This window comes from Tupaia chinensis, unplaced genomic scaffold (genome assembly GCF_000334495.1).
Source record: "Tupaia chinensis unplaced genomic scaffold, TupChi_1.0 Scaffold144346_1, whole genome shotgun sequence".
Taxonomy (NCBI): Eukaryota; Metazoa; Chordata; class Mammalia; order Scandentia; family Tupaiidae; genus Tupaia; species Tupaia belangeri.
This window is the reverse complement of record NW_006204205.1, coordinates 2,835,922-2,852,476: the sequence shown is the minus strand read 5'-3', so window position 1 is coordinate 2,852,476 and position 16,555 is coordinate 2,835,922. Positions and strand designations below refer to the sequence as shown.

The window sequence follows — 16,555 nt, the reverse complement described above, 5'->3', positions numbered from 1 at the left end:
CCGAACTCAGTTTGAATCCTGGCCTAACTTGGAAATCATATTGGGCACAGCTGCATACATTCCCTAAATTCTGAGAGGAGAATGGAGGAAAAGGACTGTGGTGTGGCCATCATCCCTAGGCAGTGATTTCTCACTTTTCCTCTCTATCTCTCTCTGGCAAGTACATGTGCCCTATGACAAAATATAAAAAGAAAGAAGAGAAGAGAAAAGAAGGGGAAAGAAAAAAAAAAAGAGAAAAGAGAAGAGAAGAGAAGAAAAGGAAAGAGAAAAGAAAAGAAAAGAAGAAAAGAAGAGTAAAGAAAAAGATATTGGGCATGTGCATTCCAGGATTCTGAGGGAAGGACAATTAGAGAAGAAAGAATTGCAGAATGACCGGGGCCCCATTAGGGATATTCTCTCTGTTGTTCTCTCTCTCTCTCTCTCTCTCATGAATATACACCCTCTAGCTAAAATCAAACAAATAGAAACATTTAATATAAGGGTTGGTCACCAGCAGCAATGAACTTGTGATCAGAGGTCTGAAGCTGAGAGTTAGCTTGACCTCTGAGGAAAAAAGAAAAGCTAAATAATGAGTTTAACCATATGGTAATGATTAAATCAATCATTTCCATGTAATAGAATCCCCAAACTCACCAAAGCTTAGCAAAGCTTCCTAGTTGGCGAACACATCAAAGGGCCAGGAGGACGGTACGCTCTTATTCCATAGGGAGCAATGATGGATGCTCTGCATTTGGGTCCCTCTTAAACCTGGCCCTATGTGTCTCTTCATTTAGCTAATCCAATCTGTAACCTTTGCAATGAAAACTTATCATTGATACAGTACTTTTATGACATCTATGAGCCGTTCTAGTGATTATCAAACCCAAGGAAGAAGATAATCCCCAATATTTTATCCAGTTGGTTAGAAGTAAAGGTGCCTTGGGGGCTGCTGAATCTGGTGTCTGAAGTGAGAGCAGTCTCATGGAAGACTGAATTCTTAACTTGTAGGGGACAAGTATGTGCTAACTACAATGGTTAGTGACATAATTGAGTTGCAGTACACCAGCCAGCATCAGATTAGATACCCAAAAGAGTTTGCTCTATGAGTAAGGACTATATACTAGGGAAAAGACCTACACTCTGGAACTAAGAAAACAAAATAAGCCCCTTAATCAAGTTTAGACATGCAAAGCAAAAAAAAAAAAAAAAGGAACTTTTTAATCATAAGATAAAATCATCAACTGAAGCAGACCCAAAGATACTAATACTGGTATTAGCAGACAGAGGACTTCAAAATTACTATCATTAGTGTGGTAAAGAACTTCAAAAATTACTGTAGTAAAGAAGAGATGGTGTATCTCAACAGAGAATCAGAACCTATAAGAAAAAAATCAAATGAATGTTCTAGAATTACAAATACAGTATCTAATTTAAGAATTCATTGGCTGAAATTAACTCCCAAGAAAAGGTTAGTGGACCATAAGACAGATTGAAGCTTAAAGAGGGAAAAAGAATGGGAAAAACAAAATATAGAATAAGAGTTATAGGGGACCAGCAGATGGCATAACGACTATGTTGCTGGACTCCCATGTAGTTGACCATGGTTTGCATCCCGGACCCAGTGGCTTAAAACTCACGCCAGGCACGTGTGTGTGTGCCCAAGATCCCAAGAGGAGAATGGAGGAGAAGCGATTGCAGTATCATCATCCTCCTCGGGAGATGATTTCTCACTTTCTATCTCTCTGTCTCTGGCAAGTGCATGTGCCCTATAGCAAAAAAGACCTTCAATAAAAAAAGAATTTTGGGACATGGTTAATAGGGCTAAAATTCTAGGTTGACTGATATTGTCTCAGTATGTGGAAGATACTTTTCCTGTTTCCTGACTTTCACTGAGAAGTAAACTGTAAGTCTCTTTGCCAATAATCTGTCCTTTTTCTTTGGCTGATTTTAAGGCTGTCTTTTTATCCTTAGTGTTTTGCAAGTTTATGATGTATGAGGGTACTCCAAAATTTTCTTTACAGAAAATAGAATTTTAAAACGAGCTTATTTGGGTGCAAAACATGTTTTGCATTTTTTTTTCATAACACGTATTTTACATGAACTTTTTGAAGATCCTTATACGCAGGTTTAGACCTCTTTTGTTTATCCTCTTTGAGGTTTATTGAACTTCATGTACCCAAGAATAGGTGACTTCTCTGTTTTGTTAAAAAAAAAAAATTAACTATCCATCTAACACTGCTCTTCCTGTTTTTTCTATTTCTTTATTTCTCTAGTTCTTCTCCTTCTATTTACTCTGTGCCAATAACTTCCACAACTTAGCCCTAACTGCATTCTGGGACACCCCGCAGACCTTCAGATCTAGCTTTCAGTTCTCTCCGTCTTTCAGTTCTTATACCTAATTTGCTTTTAAACCCATCCACTTAGTTTTAGAATTTCAATTACATTTGTCATGTCTAACAATTATATTTCCCAAAAGATATTTTATTATAGCTTTACTTTTTGTTCATATTGTTGGTTCTCTTTTCTTCTTTCTTATTTTTATGCAAGGTACATCTTTCTTCCGCACCTATTAATTCTATCTCGGAGGTCTTTGTAGTTCTGTTTTTGGTGGTTCCTACTTTGGTGCCTTGCTTTCTCTTATGTTTCTTGACTTTTGATTGTGATCTCAAATTCTTTACATGGGAAACTGCCAAAATTATTTGAGGTTTGTGTTAAAGAAGGGTTCTTTTGGATGGGATTTCTGTTTGTTTTGCCACATACAAAGGAACTCTACCAACCAAGACCACTTTAACCTATGTTCTTGGCTTATGGTTTTCTAGACCAATCTGCTATGTGAATTCTACTGAAAACTCAGCTCACGGTTCTTGGTCTCAGAGACATGTTGACCCCTCAGCAGCACCAAGGTTTAAGGCAGGAAATTTTCTTAACTTATCCTGGAAGCAAGGAGGCATGCTCATCCTATCTTACCTCTGCACTAGAGAAGGAGCCTAGGATTTCTGTCACACTCTCAGTTTTAGGTGGAAGGGATTTTCTAACACAGTTATGTCCTAGGCTTAGTTCCTGATCCCTGTGCCTCTTAGGTCATAGATTCAAAGCTCAAGGTCACCCACATTGGGCAATACTATCAAAGCTAATATCTGCATCAGAGCCCTGATTTCTAACTTTCGCTCAGCTTCTTGCTTCTTGAGAATTCGTTTTTCTTATTCTTCTTTTAATTGCCAAAGGTTGTGTACCCTCACCAGAGAGAGACAGAGGGAGAAGGAGAAAGCATACCCAGGGGGGGCATAGCCGCACTGCAACCCCTTCTCCATTTTCTATCCTGTCAGGATTCTGAGCATGAATCTGCATGTGCCGTGTGTGTGTGTGTGTGTGTGTGTGTGTGTGTGTGAGGTTCTTGCCACAGGGCACATGTGCTCACCAGAGAGACAGAGAGACAGAAAGACAGAAAGTGAGAAATCACCCCCTTGGGGGGCATGGTCATGCTGCAATCCCTTCTCCTCCATTCTCCTCTTGGGATCTTGGGCACGCATGCACATGTGCCTCGCATGAGTTTTAAGTCACTGGATCTGGGACTTGAACCGCAGTCAACTACATGGGAGTTCAGCCACATAGCCATTATGCTAAATGCTGGTCCTTGTGCTTAATAAAAGTTTTTGCCTTAGGGTGTGTGTACTTGCTGAAGACAGAGAGAGATCAGTGAGAGAGAACGTGAGAAATCACACCCCTGGAGGGGGTGTGTGGCCATACCACAATCCCTTCTCCTCCATTCTTCTCCCAGGATCTTGGGTGTACATGCACCCAGTATGATTTTCAAGTCACCAGGTCCAGGACTCATATAGCAGCTGGTCCTGTGGGAGTCCAGCAACATAACTGCTAAATCACCTGTCGGCCCATGCCTTGTGTTTTTCAAGATACTGGAGCCAGAATCTGACCCACAGTTGGCCATGTAGGAGCTAGCTCCCTTAACCACTAGGCTACAGGGCTGGCTCAAGTGCCCAAGATCCCAAGAGGAGAATGGAGGAGAAGGGATTGCAGTATCGCCATCCTCCTCGGGAGATGATTTCTCACTTTCTATCTCTCTGTCTCTGGCAAGTGCATGTGCCCTATAGCAAAAAAGACCTTCAATAAAAAAAGAATTTTGGGACATGGTTAATAGGGCTAAAATTCTAGGTTGACTGATATTGTCTCAGTATGTGGAAGATACTTTTCCTGTTTCCTGACTTTCACTGAGAAGTAAACTGTAAGTCTCTTTGCCAATAATCTGTCCTTTTTCTTTGGCTGATTTTAAGGCTGTCTTTTTATCCTTAGTGTTTTGCAAGTTTATGATGTATGAGGGTACTCCAAAATTTTCTTTACAGAAAATAGAATTTTAAAACGAGCTTATTTGGGTGCAAAACATGTTTTGCATTTTTTTTTCATAACACGTATTTTACATGAACTTTTTGAAGATCCTTATACGCAGGTTTAGACCTCTTTTGTTTATCCTCTTTGAGGTTTATTGAACTTCATGTACCCAAGAATAGGTGACTTCTCTGTTTTGTTAAAAAAAAAAAATTAACTATCCATCTAACACTGCTCTTCCTGTTTTTTCTATTTCTTTATTTCTCTAGTTCTTCTCCTTCTATTTACTCTGTGCCAATAACTTCCACAACTTAGCCCTAACTGCATTCTGGGACACCCCGCAGACCTTCAGATCTAGCTTTCAGTTCTCTCCGTCTTTCAGTTCTTATACCTAATTTGCTTTTAAACCCATCCACTTAGTTTTAGAATTTCAATTACATTTGTCATGTCTAACAATTATATTTCCCAAAAGATATTTTATTATAGCTTTACTTTTTGTTCATATTGTTGGTTCTCTTTTCTTCTTTCTTATTTTTATGCAAGGTACATCTTTCTTCCGCACCTATTAATTCTATCTCGGAGGTCTTTGTAGTTCTGTTTTTGGTGGTTCCTACTTTGGTGCCTTGCTTTCTCTTATGTTTCTTGACTTTTGATTGTGATCTCAAATTCTTTACATGGGAAACTGCCAAAATTATTTGAGGTTTGTGTTAAAGAAGGGTTCTTTTGGATGGGATTTCTGTTTGTTTTGCCACATACAAAGGAACTCTACCAACCAAGACCACTTTAACCTATGTTCTTGGCTTATGGTTTTCTAGACCAATCTGCTATGTGAATTCTACTGAAAACTCAGCTCACGGTTCTTGGTCTCAGAGACATGTTGACCCCTCAGCAGCACCAAGGTTTAAGGCAGGAAATTTTCTTAACTTATCCTGGAAGCAAGGAGGCATGCTCATCCTATCTTACCTCTGCACTAGAGAAGGAGCCTAGGATTTCTGTCACACTCTCAGTTTTAGGTGGAAGGGATTTTCTAACACAGTTATGTCCTAGGCTTAGTTCCTGATCCCTGTGCCTCTTAGGTCATAGATTCAAAGCTCAAGGTCACCCACATTGGGCAATACTATCAAAGCTAATATCTGCATCAGAGCCCTGATTTCTAACTTTCGCTCAGCTTCTTGCTTCTTGAGAATTCGTTTTTCTTATTCTTCTTTTAATTGCCAAAGGTTGTGTACCCTCACCAGAGAGAGACAGAGGGAGAAGGAGAAAGCATACCCAGGGGGGGCATAGCCGCACTGCAACCCCTTCTCCATTTTCTATCCTGTCAGGATTCTGAGCATGAATCTGCATGTGCCGTGTGTGTGTGTGTGTGTGTGTGTGTGTGTGTGTGAGGTTCTTGCCACAGGGCACATGTGCTCACCAGAGAGACAGAGAGACAGAAAGACAGAAAGTGAGAAATCACCCCCTTGGGGGGCATGGTCATGCTGCAATCCCTTCTCCTCCATTCTCCTCTTGGGATCTTGGGCACGCATGCACATGTGCCTCGCATGAGTTTTAAGTCACTGGATCTGGGACTTGAACCGCAGTCAACTACATGGGAGTTCAGCCACATAGCCATTATGCTAAATGCTGGTCCTTGTGCTTAATAAAAGTTTTTGCCTTAGGGTGTGTGTACTTGCTGAAGACAGAGAGAGATCAGTGAGAGAGAACGTGAGAAATCACACCCCTGGAGGGGGTGTGTGGCCATACCACAATCCCTTCTCCTCCATTCTTCTCCCAGGATCTTGGGTGTACATGCACCCAGTATGATTTTCAAGTCACCAGGTCCAGGACTCATATAGCAGCTGGTCCTGTGGGAGTCCAGCAACATAACTGCTAAATCACCTGTCGGCCCATGCCTTGTGTTTTTCAAGATACTGGAGCCAGAATCTGACCCACAGTTGGCCATGTAGGAGCTAGCTCCCTTAACCACTAGGCTACAGGGCTGGCTCAAGAATTTTTTTACTTTTCTACTTCTGAGGTCTTTATAAAACGGTTTCAATGTTTAACCAATCAATTTAAATTGTCTTATGTGGGACACCGAGTCAGCTAAGGTAGGTAGCTAGTGTCCCACAGAGCCCAAGACAAAAGCCTGCACACATAGTTCCAAAGTTTTCACCTCTTTATCACTAGCTCTTGGTGAAATCATGGATAAATTTAGTTGGATGAAAAAAATAAAATAAAATAACTCAGTCTACGTAAATCTAACCCAATGCATTTCAACAAGTATTCATTAAAGATATCTAGAATGGGCCCACTTAGAATTAGAAGACACCAACCCAGGCTTGCCCAGCCCCAGATTTGGGTGAGTAACAGCTAACAATGATGGCCAAGACAGGGCCTGCTTAGGAGGTGGGTCAGTGCTAGGCTAAGCTCTTATGTATTTTGTATTTATTTTTTAAGTCTTGCTGTAGGGTGCATGTACGAGACACAGAGAAAGTGGAAAATCACTCCCCAGGGGGATTAGCCATGCTGCAGCCCTTACTCCATCCTCTTCTTAGGATTTTGGGCAATGCGTGCACCCTTGCCCAGCACGATTTTCAAGCTGCTGGGTCTGAGACTTGAACCAGGCAATCAGTCACGTGAAATCCAGTGCCTTAACCTCCATGCCACCTACTTGCCCCAGCTAGGCTAAACTTTTTAAAAATATGTATTTAATCTACACAACAGCTTTCTAATTAGAAATTACAATTAAGAAAACCAAGGCACAGGAGATGAAGTGTACAATTTGCTTGAAGTAACATAGACAGTAAGTTGGACCATACACAAAACTACACTGAAAAATGAGAAAACATGGGTCAGCAGCTGGCTTGGTGGTTAAGGTGCTGAACTCCCACATGACACACTGTGACTTGAGTCCCAGGCCGGATGACTTGCTCTCTCACTTTCCCTCTGTCTCTCTCTCTCTCTCTGACTGCATATGCCCTATGGAAAAAAAAATGAAAAACAATAACAAATAATATTAAATAAATCATTATTTTTAAAAATTAGAGACAAGAGTGGGTGACTTGAGCTCATATGAGGAGTAAGAGAAGGCGAGCGCACTTCTGTGACGGTGGTTGGAACTGCCGTAGGGGAGGTAGGCAGGTGGACTTCGTCTTCTTTGCGATGTATAAACGACGGTTTTCTTGCCCGTTGATACAGCACGCCATGTTCTGTGGTCACCGCACTGTCAACGCCTGCCCAAGCTGGAGGGTGCAGCTTGTCCTCTCCTCTGATAGAGAGGGAGCGTAGAGTCCCCCCACAGACCTTATTCATCCTTCCTCTTACTAAGAATGTTTCCTAATTAACCTCCTAGGCTTCAGGTGAGTTCCTTCCCAGCACAGGAGCCGAGAAACTGGGAACGATCAGTCCTGAAGACAAACCCAGTGGAGCTGCCTGGGCCCCGCCAGCTCTGCTGGAGGTGAGTGGCATTGGTCTGCCTCCTGCCTGTGGTAAGGGCATTTGCAGACGAACATGTGGGAGGGTGGATACATCGCAAGATAGCTTTTATAAAGTGACTAATAAAGAAGGAACGGGAACCTAATAACTACCAATTATAGAGGCACAAGAAATACTGAAAACAAGAAAGCAGAAAACACACAGAGCAAACAATTAGGACTGTTTTATTAAAACCATACTTGCCATTCAGCAAGCATTACTTCTCACCACTCAAGGGCGGCAATAGTTTATCATTTGAGTTTACACATTAAGAAGATGACACGGAGGGAGTTAATAAGCTTCTCCATCTCTAGGACACCCGGGGCCAAGATTAAAAGTTACTACACGCAGGCTGAGATGTCGTCTTTCATTACATTCTAAATCAGCTCCGAGAACACACTGCGTTTATTATTTTTCTAACATCACGTGACTGATTCTGGAGGAGCCGACAACATCTCTGGGATAAACCCACTGATTAAAAACATACTTTTAAAATGTCTCTTTTTTTAACCCAGTGGACTAAAACACATAAATTAGAGCTATTCTGGTCTACTGAGTACTATAAATGTACATTTAGTTGTAACAAAGTATCAGTTGGAAATATCTTTGGAAAGTAATTACTTTACAATATACACAGAATGTCTTTGAAATGCTTAAAGCAACTGCTCCATTTTAAAGACATAACTTAATAAAGAGGCACGCATATTAATTACAAAGCTCTAAGCTCTCTTGGCAAATTTGCAGCCTGGAGTGAATGTTTACAGATCAAATATCAGAAAATAAATCTTAGAAAATAAGACAGTATGATGCAGGCTTTCACTGCCTAAAATGTGAACTCCCTTCTAGAACCAGGACCGTGAGAGCTTCCCAAGGAGGGCCATGTAGATAAAGATTATTTTGGCTTTTTTATTAAATTCTCCTGTCTCCCTCACTCCTTTCTCCTTATTGATATCTAGCTCTACTGTACCACGATTAACAAGTTCCATACCTGAGCACACCACAAAGGTTGGAAACTCAAAGCATCAGAGCCAGCAGGTGGTATGGCGGTTAGGGTGCTAGACTCCCCCATGGCCGATCATGGTTTGAGTCCCAGACCTGGTGTCTTTCTCTCTCTCTCTTTTTGGTGACTGCATGGGCCCTATAGCAAAAGTTTTAGGCATAATAATAATAAATATAATAATTTCTTAAAAAAAAAAAAGAAAGAAAAACCTCAAAGCCTCACAGTAATTCAATGACTATGGTTCTTCTGGAATTTCTGCTTGGTCACAGTATGAGGGATTCCGGGGGAATGGTGTGGAGTGCAGCTAAAGAAAAGTACGTGCATTACGGGCATAGCTGTTGTGGCTTCCATGAAGTTACATGGGCTCAGTGTTACCAAATCATTCTACTTTTTTATGATCACCTGCAATTTTGGACCTATATGCAAAATTTCTTTTTTTTTTAAATGTTTTTTTAAAAGCATAAAAACAAAAGAATCTCTGTAGGCCAACACTAAAAGTAAGTCAAACAGAACATGGCTGCACGTTACATCCGGCCCATGGACCTCCAGTTCACATCTTTTCTAGCCCCTTGAACATGGGAACAGAGCCCCAGAATTTCTAGCCTCCATAGGGAACAGAACGAGTCCGTCCGTAGGTAAAGTCTCCTGTTCTTGTCCTCCCCTGCTCCAACCGCAGTGACCATTTCGTCTGTGACGTCAGGTACACCAGCCAACAAAATGTACCTCTGGGCTCTGACCTCAAAGAGGTGTGGGGAGAGAATTAGTCTGGTGGGACGTGTAGCTCACTGTCAGTATCAGGACAGAGGACTCCCAGGTTTGCTCAAGACCAGCCACCTGGACGGGCATCCTCACCCCCGCTCCAAGACACCGCAGTGGTTTCTGGTGTCTGCTGTGAAGATCTTACTCTTCCAGGTCTCCCCCAGCCTCCAGTCCACCGCTTTCCTCAGTCACTGCCGTAGAGTTGCTTTGTTCTTCTCAAGCTTCCCGAGGACAGTCCACTTAGAAGCGGCCTTGCAGACTTACCTGAGAGCCAAGAGTCATCAGAATGAGGTTCCAGGGAAGCCACGACAGTGAGACACTAGGACACCTTCCCACAAAGACTCCTGCCGTGGAGTTACAGTGAGGGCCAATGAACAAGCCCGCATCTAGCTGAGACGCCCAGCCAGCCAGATCACCCGTCCTTCCAAAGTCTATGTTGTCTCTCTGCTAAAGCAGACGATCCCACTACCTGGCCACGGTAGGTGTTAAAATGAGTCAACTCGGCCCAGCATATGGCCTATGGCAGAGGCTTCGACAGGAACGGCTGTCATCCTGTGCTCCTCCCATGTGGTCGCCTCTTCCCCAAGGCAGGAAAACATAATATTTAGAAATAATCTAAATGAAAGTCAAAACAGAGAACTTAACTGGGAAACTCAATGCCCAGAATCTCACTGGGAAATAGTGGCCAAGAATCTAGGCTTTGTCAGACGTTGTGCCACTTGGCAGAGAAAGCAGCTCTTGGCCTCCAGGAGAGGCGGCAAGGAAAAGGAGGAGGGAAGCCACCGCGGAGAGCGCTGGGGTCTAAGAATACCTCTGCCACTCCCTAGCCATGGGGCCTCACACAAGTCGCTTTGCCTGTTCAAGCCTAAGTCCTCACCTGTAAAAATAACAAGTGACCCCGTGGGACCTTCAAACCATGGCTGGATCATTCGACAATTCCATGGATGACGGAGATGAGAAGGGAGCCGGACCTCCCAGGGTGACCGTGCCCAGCACCCAGGCAGGCGGCCTGGCGGAGGAGCAGTCATGAAGAAGGCCTGTGGTGCTGGCCTTTTAGAAGCCCGGGGAGTGCACGTGGGAGCTGCACAATGCCTGGCCGGAATGCTAGGCCAGTGCTCTTTCGGCTCATTGGAATGGAGCTTGGCGGCTGCTGGCATGTCCCTCACTATATTCCAAGTGTCTCTGGTCCATGACACCCGCATCCTAATGGATTGTGCTGTCGGCAATGGGTAAGCATTGCGCTAATAGATGTCAAACAGCATTTACATTTCTGAGACGGCTTCATCTGCTCTCTCTCCCAAGACTCTCCAAACTGAAATTTGAACAGACGGGTCAGCACCGGACAGCTCTACTTCCAGAAATCTCCCGGGGAAAGCAACAATGATTTCATTATTTCCTAAACAGACAGAGGAGGCCAAGCTCAGTAAACAACAGCAACAACCACCACAAGCTGCTTCTCAACCTTCTCATCTTGGAAAGGCATGCCATTTCCTGAGAGGCACACGTGGAACTCTTTGTCACCTCGTCGTTTAAATAGCTTTCATTCATTCATTTAAAGCACACTTCACAATGAATTATATTGCTCATTAGAAATTCTGCAGAAGACCAGCAAGAGGTTTGGGTTTGGGAGAGCATCAGGGAGTTTTAGCATCTGGAATGGGAGGCCAGACTCAAACCTCGCCGTTAGATTCACCCAAGCAGGGTCAGACGAGCTCTCGGCTGGGGTTTCGGTCCTGAGAGTGTCTGTAGATCTCAGACTCGCCTGTCTGGGGACCACCTGTATTTGGAGCACGCTATGTCAGACACATTTGCAGCCCCTGACACGTGGTAATGAATGGGTTTTTCTGGTTCTCTCTGGATCTATTTTAAACTGTCATCATTTTAAACCATGAAATATGTCAAGTGATAATTAAACCTCACCATAGACAGGTACTGTGAAAATGATTAACTTTTACCATTCCTCCCATACACACTTTGACTATTCTGAATCCCCAAGGTGTGGGATCATTACATTGACAGATGAGAAAAGATGTCTTTACAATCGTTTATTTTTAAAAGAACCAAAACAGGGCTAAAAATTCTGTGTGCTTCCCATAGGGTTTTTATTTTGCAAACTTCTGGCTCATATTGAAAAAGGAAGCCTGGTGGGAGGAGAACAGGGCTCGCAGCCACGCTGTCCAGTTCTGCCTCACTTAGCTGTGTGACCTGCGGCAGGACCCGGCCCTCTCTGAGCATCGGTTTCCTCCTCTGTCAAATACCACTGATAATCTCGCCCCCTCCCCACAACCCACAGGCCTTCTTGTGTTATTGAATGAGAGAACAAACAAGAAAGCCCTTTGAGAGCCCAAAGCAGCCTTGGTAACACTACACAAGTACATTATTTTCGAATCTGTACAAACGGGAAAAACTGATACACAGTACAGCCTCACGGACCTACTGTCTTTAAAACAACCAACCTCCCCCACCTTAACTCATTCCTCATTTTCAGCTGAAGTCTCTAAGCATGAGATTGGATCTGACCCTATCAAGTCAACATCTCCTCCCAGCCACAGGACTCCCATTTCGTGTCCAAATATGCAGTGAGTCACATAAATGATGAACATACAAATGCATCAGCCAGGCAGCTGGACAGGAATGTTGCTTCCAGCAAGAAGGGAGAGCAGATACCCACTAAAATTAGTAAAACAAACAGATTGACATATATTAATAGTTTTACTCCCACGACTCATTTTCCAGACCCGTGAATTTTGTTAGAGGCCCATTTCTTCTGAAGCTGGGAGTCTCTGCTCCCCTCTGGCAGCAGTACCAAGGCACAGCCCCCACCAGGCCGGCTCAGGGCCCTGGGTGGGGGAGGGGTGCCCACAACCCCTAGCCCTGTGGGCATGTCACCTGCAGAAGGCTGAGTCCATGCTTTTGGTAATGAATGCTTCAGGCAGAATTGTACAAACAGACGCAGTAGAAAACGTGCTTTCTTGCGTGACCACAGGGAAGCCCGTTACAGATTTTTAATCTATTTCCTATAGTGTTCAAAATGACACCCATTTCTCTTCCCAGTTACAACACAGGATTTTAATGCCTAGCTCAGAGGGTATTCAGGAGGGCCGAATAAGAGACCGAGTGTGAAAATCTTTCCTTACAGAACTCTTCCAATCTCTGGCATTTTTATTAAAGGAGCGAGGGAACCAGCAGTTAGCGTAATGGCTATGTCGCTGGACTCCCACGTAGTCGACCGCGGTTCGTGCCCCGGACCCGGTGGCTTAAAACTCACGCCTGGCACATGTGCGTGCGTGCCCAAGATCCCGAGAGGAGAATGGAGGAGAAGGGATTGCGGCGTGACCATCCCCCCTGGGGGGTGATTTCTCGCTTTCTGTCTCTATGTCTCTCTCTGTCTGTCTGGCGAGCGCACGCGCCCTGCGGTGAAAATGTAAAAAAAAAAAAAGGAGCGAGTAAGACTTTTCTCCCTGAATTGTCCAGAATGGGTGGATAAACAGGAAGTTGCTCACACAGTGGCCCCTGAGCAGCCACTCTGGTTATATATAAGTGCCCCCAGCCTTCCAGCGGCACCCTGTGTCCCTGCCTGACACCTAAAACCCATTTAGAAGCACTAGCCCAGTTAGGCCCCACCAGGCCCTCCCCAAGAAAGAAGGGATCTCTCAGGGACATCACCGAGCAGAGCACTGGAGGTGCTGGGGCAGGGTTCCCTCCTTCACTTTCCGTCCTGTGCACTCTGGCTGGCGGGGTGAAGGAAGGCGATTATGTTTGGGGTGCAAGACGGAGACTGACCTCTCTCACAGAGGTTTTGACTACAAGATGCTCCATGAACTTCATCAGGTGGCTCCCGCCAGGGGCGACAGAACAGAAGACCCAATCGCTGGAAGCAGCTGTGACTTTAAAAAAGAACAAGTCCTGCACTGGCCATGAGAAATAAGAGTTCAAGCTCACACTCAGTGATGGCCTCTCTTAGCCTCAGGTTCCTGCTCTGAAGATGGGAAGAGAATCCCCCTCCCCACGTGCGAGTTTCCAAGGCGATCGGCATCCTTTTGGAATTGGAGGATCCCGATGTGAAATATCAATAATAAAGTAGAGGAAAATAGGCACAGGGATTTGTGTGTGTGTGTGTGTGCGCGCGTGCATGTGCGCCAAAGGATTAACGCACTCATGAAAGAGAGACAGAGAGACAAAGGGAGGAAGAAGGGGAAAGCAACCCCCCATGGGGCACCATTATAGTGCGACCCCTTTTCCTCCAGGACTCCCTCCTTTCAGGATTTTGGGCTTCATGCCCATGTGCCTGGTGTGTTTGCCAAACCACCAGGTTCAGGAATCAAACCTTGGGGTAGGTCCTATGGGATCTGGCTGCCTTAACCACCAGGGTACAGGCCGGCCCCAAAGAGGTTGTTTGTTGTTGCTTTAACTTCCTCACGTCCATGTCCCTTCACGCAGGCACAGCACTCACTCCCTTGGGAATCCACCTTCCTCCACGTCCGTTTCCTGATATCCTTAACGGGGTGCAGCTGTGCCTCTTGTTAAACCCAACAGCACACAGCATCTCTGTGGTCCCAGCCACTGATGGAAGGGGGCACAGGACCCAAGCCTGTCCAATCCGAGGGAACATTAGCACAGTCGTGAGACACATCAGGCCAGAGGATGTCTCTGTTCCACTGGACGTGCAGTTGGGAGGAGGGGATGCTAGTACTCACCAGGAAGGGGAGCCTGGTGAGGGTCAAAGCCAGGTTCTGTGCCCACATTGAGAGTGCCTGAAGCAGCACCCTGCACCTCTGCCCCCCTGCTGACCCATCCAGTTACACGGGCCAGTAAGTCCTCTCTTCATTCAGGCTATTAAATAGTTGGTTCGAGCTTTGTTATTTGCAATAAAAATTCCCCACTAATAGCATGTACTATTAAGGGTCAAAGGGAGACCCTTACCCAAGATAACCATGCTGTGGAGAGAAGACCCCAAGACTCGCCTCCACCAGAACATTCAGGGAGTTGTTCTTCAGGCGCTGCTGTTGGTCGCACGGAGCAAATTCCCTCGTACCATGTTGGAGAACCACCCGGGAGGTGGCTGGCTGTGGTGCAGCTACACAGGTAGCCTTTCTGCCTTCAGGACACTAGTGCATTTTCTCAAAGGACCCATTGGTAAGAGGAGGGACTTTGTCATCACTGTCAAACCAACACCATTCAGCTCAAGGATATTCCTATCAGCAACGATAAACCTTCAACAAACCCAAGAACCGTACTCATCTTTCCACAGGCGTTCTTTCTCCACTATAAGTAACAATTGTCAAGCTGGTTGTCACACATGGATGTAGAGACACTGAAGGGGTCAAGCAGCAGCTGAGGGACTGTGGCCTCTGGAGGGCAGGACAGGTGGCCGTCACTGGCTTGGGTACGTGGTGAACCAGCTCCATGCACTGTCCAACCATGATGACCACTCAGACAGTAGCCTGAGCCATCTCACTTTTAACTGTCTTTTATCCCTGAAGGCTATGTGTCACTGTCACATCCCACAGAGCCAGTGGCCGCCCACCTGCTCAGTTCTGTGGCACGTGTTCCTTGACCTCTTGGAAAGTTCAAGGCAAACTCATGTTCCCTCATGTAAAATCTAACTTCTACAAGAACTTTTCTATATGCAGGCCCTGAAGCATTTCTTTTCTTTTCTTTCTTTCTTTTTTTTTTTTTTTTGAGAGGTTTTTGCTATAGTACGCATGCGCTCACCAGACAGACAGAGAGAGACATAGAGACAGAAAGCGAGAAATCAACCCCCAGGGGGGGATGGTCACGCCGCAATCCCTTCTCCTCCATTCTCTTCTTGGGATCTTGGGCATGCATGCACACACGCCCGGCGTGAGTTTTAAGCCACCCGGTCTCGGACTTGAACCGCGGTCGACTACATGGGAGTCCAGTGACATAGCCATTATGCTAACTGCTGGTCCCAAGCCCTGAAGCATTTCTTAGAACTCAGTGGCAACCTTGGCCAAAAATTATAACCCAGATAGGAATGTACAGGGACGGGGGGTGAGTGACAAAGTATGGGTGTGGTGGGCAGTTAGCTAGAAATGAGCAGGCAGCCCTAAGACAATCGCATGAGGATATGAGCCTCATCAGTCACAATTCTCAGGAGTTCCAGTTAGACCCTCTGCAGAGTCTCCTTCCCTCCCAGCTCCTGGCGCTGGGAAGGCGAGGCAGATCTCATTTTCCTCTTTGGTACCTGAGAAAAGCACATAGGGATTTCCCTCTTATCATTCCTCATAAATACAGAAGGACCCACCGAGATGTGCTGGTCAACATCCTAATTGCCACTGGGGCAATAAACTGGGCAGTTTATCCAGGTAAGAATGCTCATGCCTTCCACACCGAGCTTGAGCTTGCAGGATTAGGTCATCAAAGTCCTCACCTTGAGAGATATGCAAGCACAGGAAAAGGCCTTGGATGTAAACAAAGAAGCCAGATACTATGACAGACCTTCCCCTGCTAAATATTCATTATCGACTCCTTTAATAAATCTAACACCTCACCCCGTACCCAGTGCAGTGTGGCAGCTGCCTGCCCACATGCCCTTCAGGATAGAGGCACGCTTCTTTTCATTTAAGAATCCTCACTTCCCTTTTCCCACGTTATAAGTGTTCGTGGCTTTTCGTTTTGCATCTCAGGACAGTCCTCTAATCTTAGAGATCTGTGTCTCAAGAACCAAGGATTTTACATAACACAGATCAACTCTCCCACCCTATGCCATGGGGTTTCCCACGCCTGGTTGCCTGATCTGCAAGGGCCCTCCAGGGTACCACAGCTGGTTCACCAAGCGCAGCACGAGCACTCCAGAAGACACCCCGTGAAGCCCTCGCTGGCTGTGAGGGAGAGATGGGCAACAGCTCCGTCCCAGGGAGCACAGGCACGAGTGAGCTGCCCGGAGAGAGGGGAGGTTGGCGGGTCTTGCTAATTTAGATGAGACGTCTCATCTGTGGATTATTTCCAGTGTTGGCTCTGCTCCTGCTGCAGCAGAGAGAGTAAAGGTCTGTTCAGAGG

General features: G+C 45.3%; 1 long non-coding RNA gene across 1 annotated transcript in view; it reads right to left on the bottom strand.

Moving 5' to 3' along the window:
- Positions 1 to 9,294: 9,294 nt before the first annotated feature.
- The window catches only part of LOC102487122 (uncharacterized), a 14,727-nt gene continuing 7,466 nt past the window's right edge, over positions 9,295 to 16,555 (bottom strand). Inside the window, exons 2-3 of the long non-coding RNA XR_337137.1 lie at positions 10,410 to 10,928; positions 9,295 to 9,796 (exon numbers count right to left, since the gene is read on the bottom strand). This is a non-coding gene — a long non-coding RNA (uncharacterized LOC102487122). The remainder of the gene's footprint in view (positions 9,797 to 10,409; positions 10,929 to 16,555) is intronic.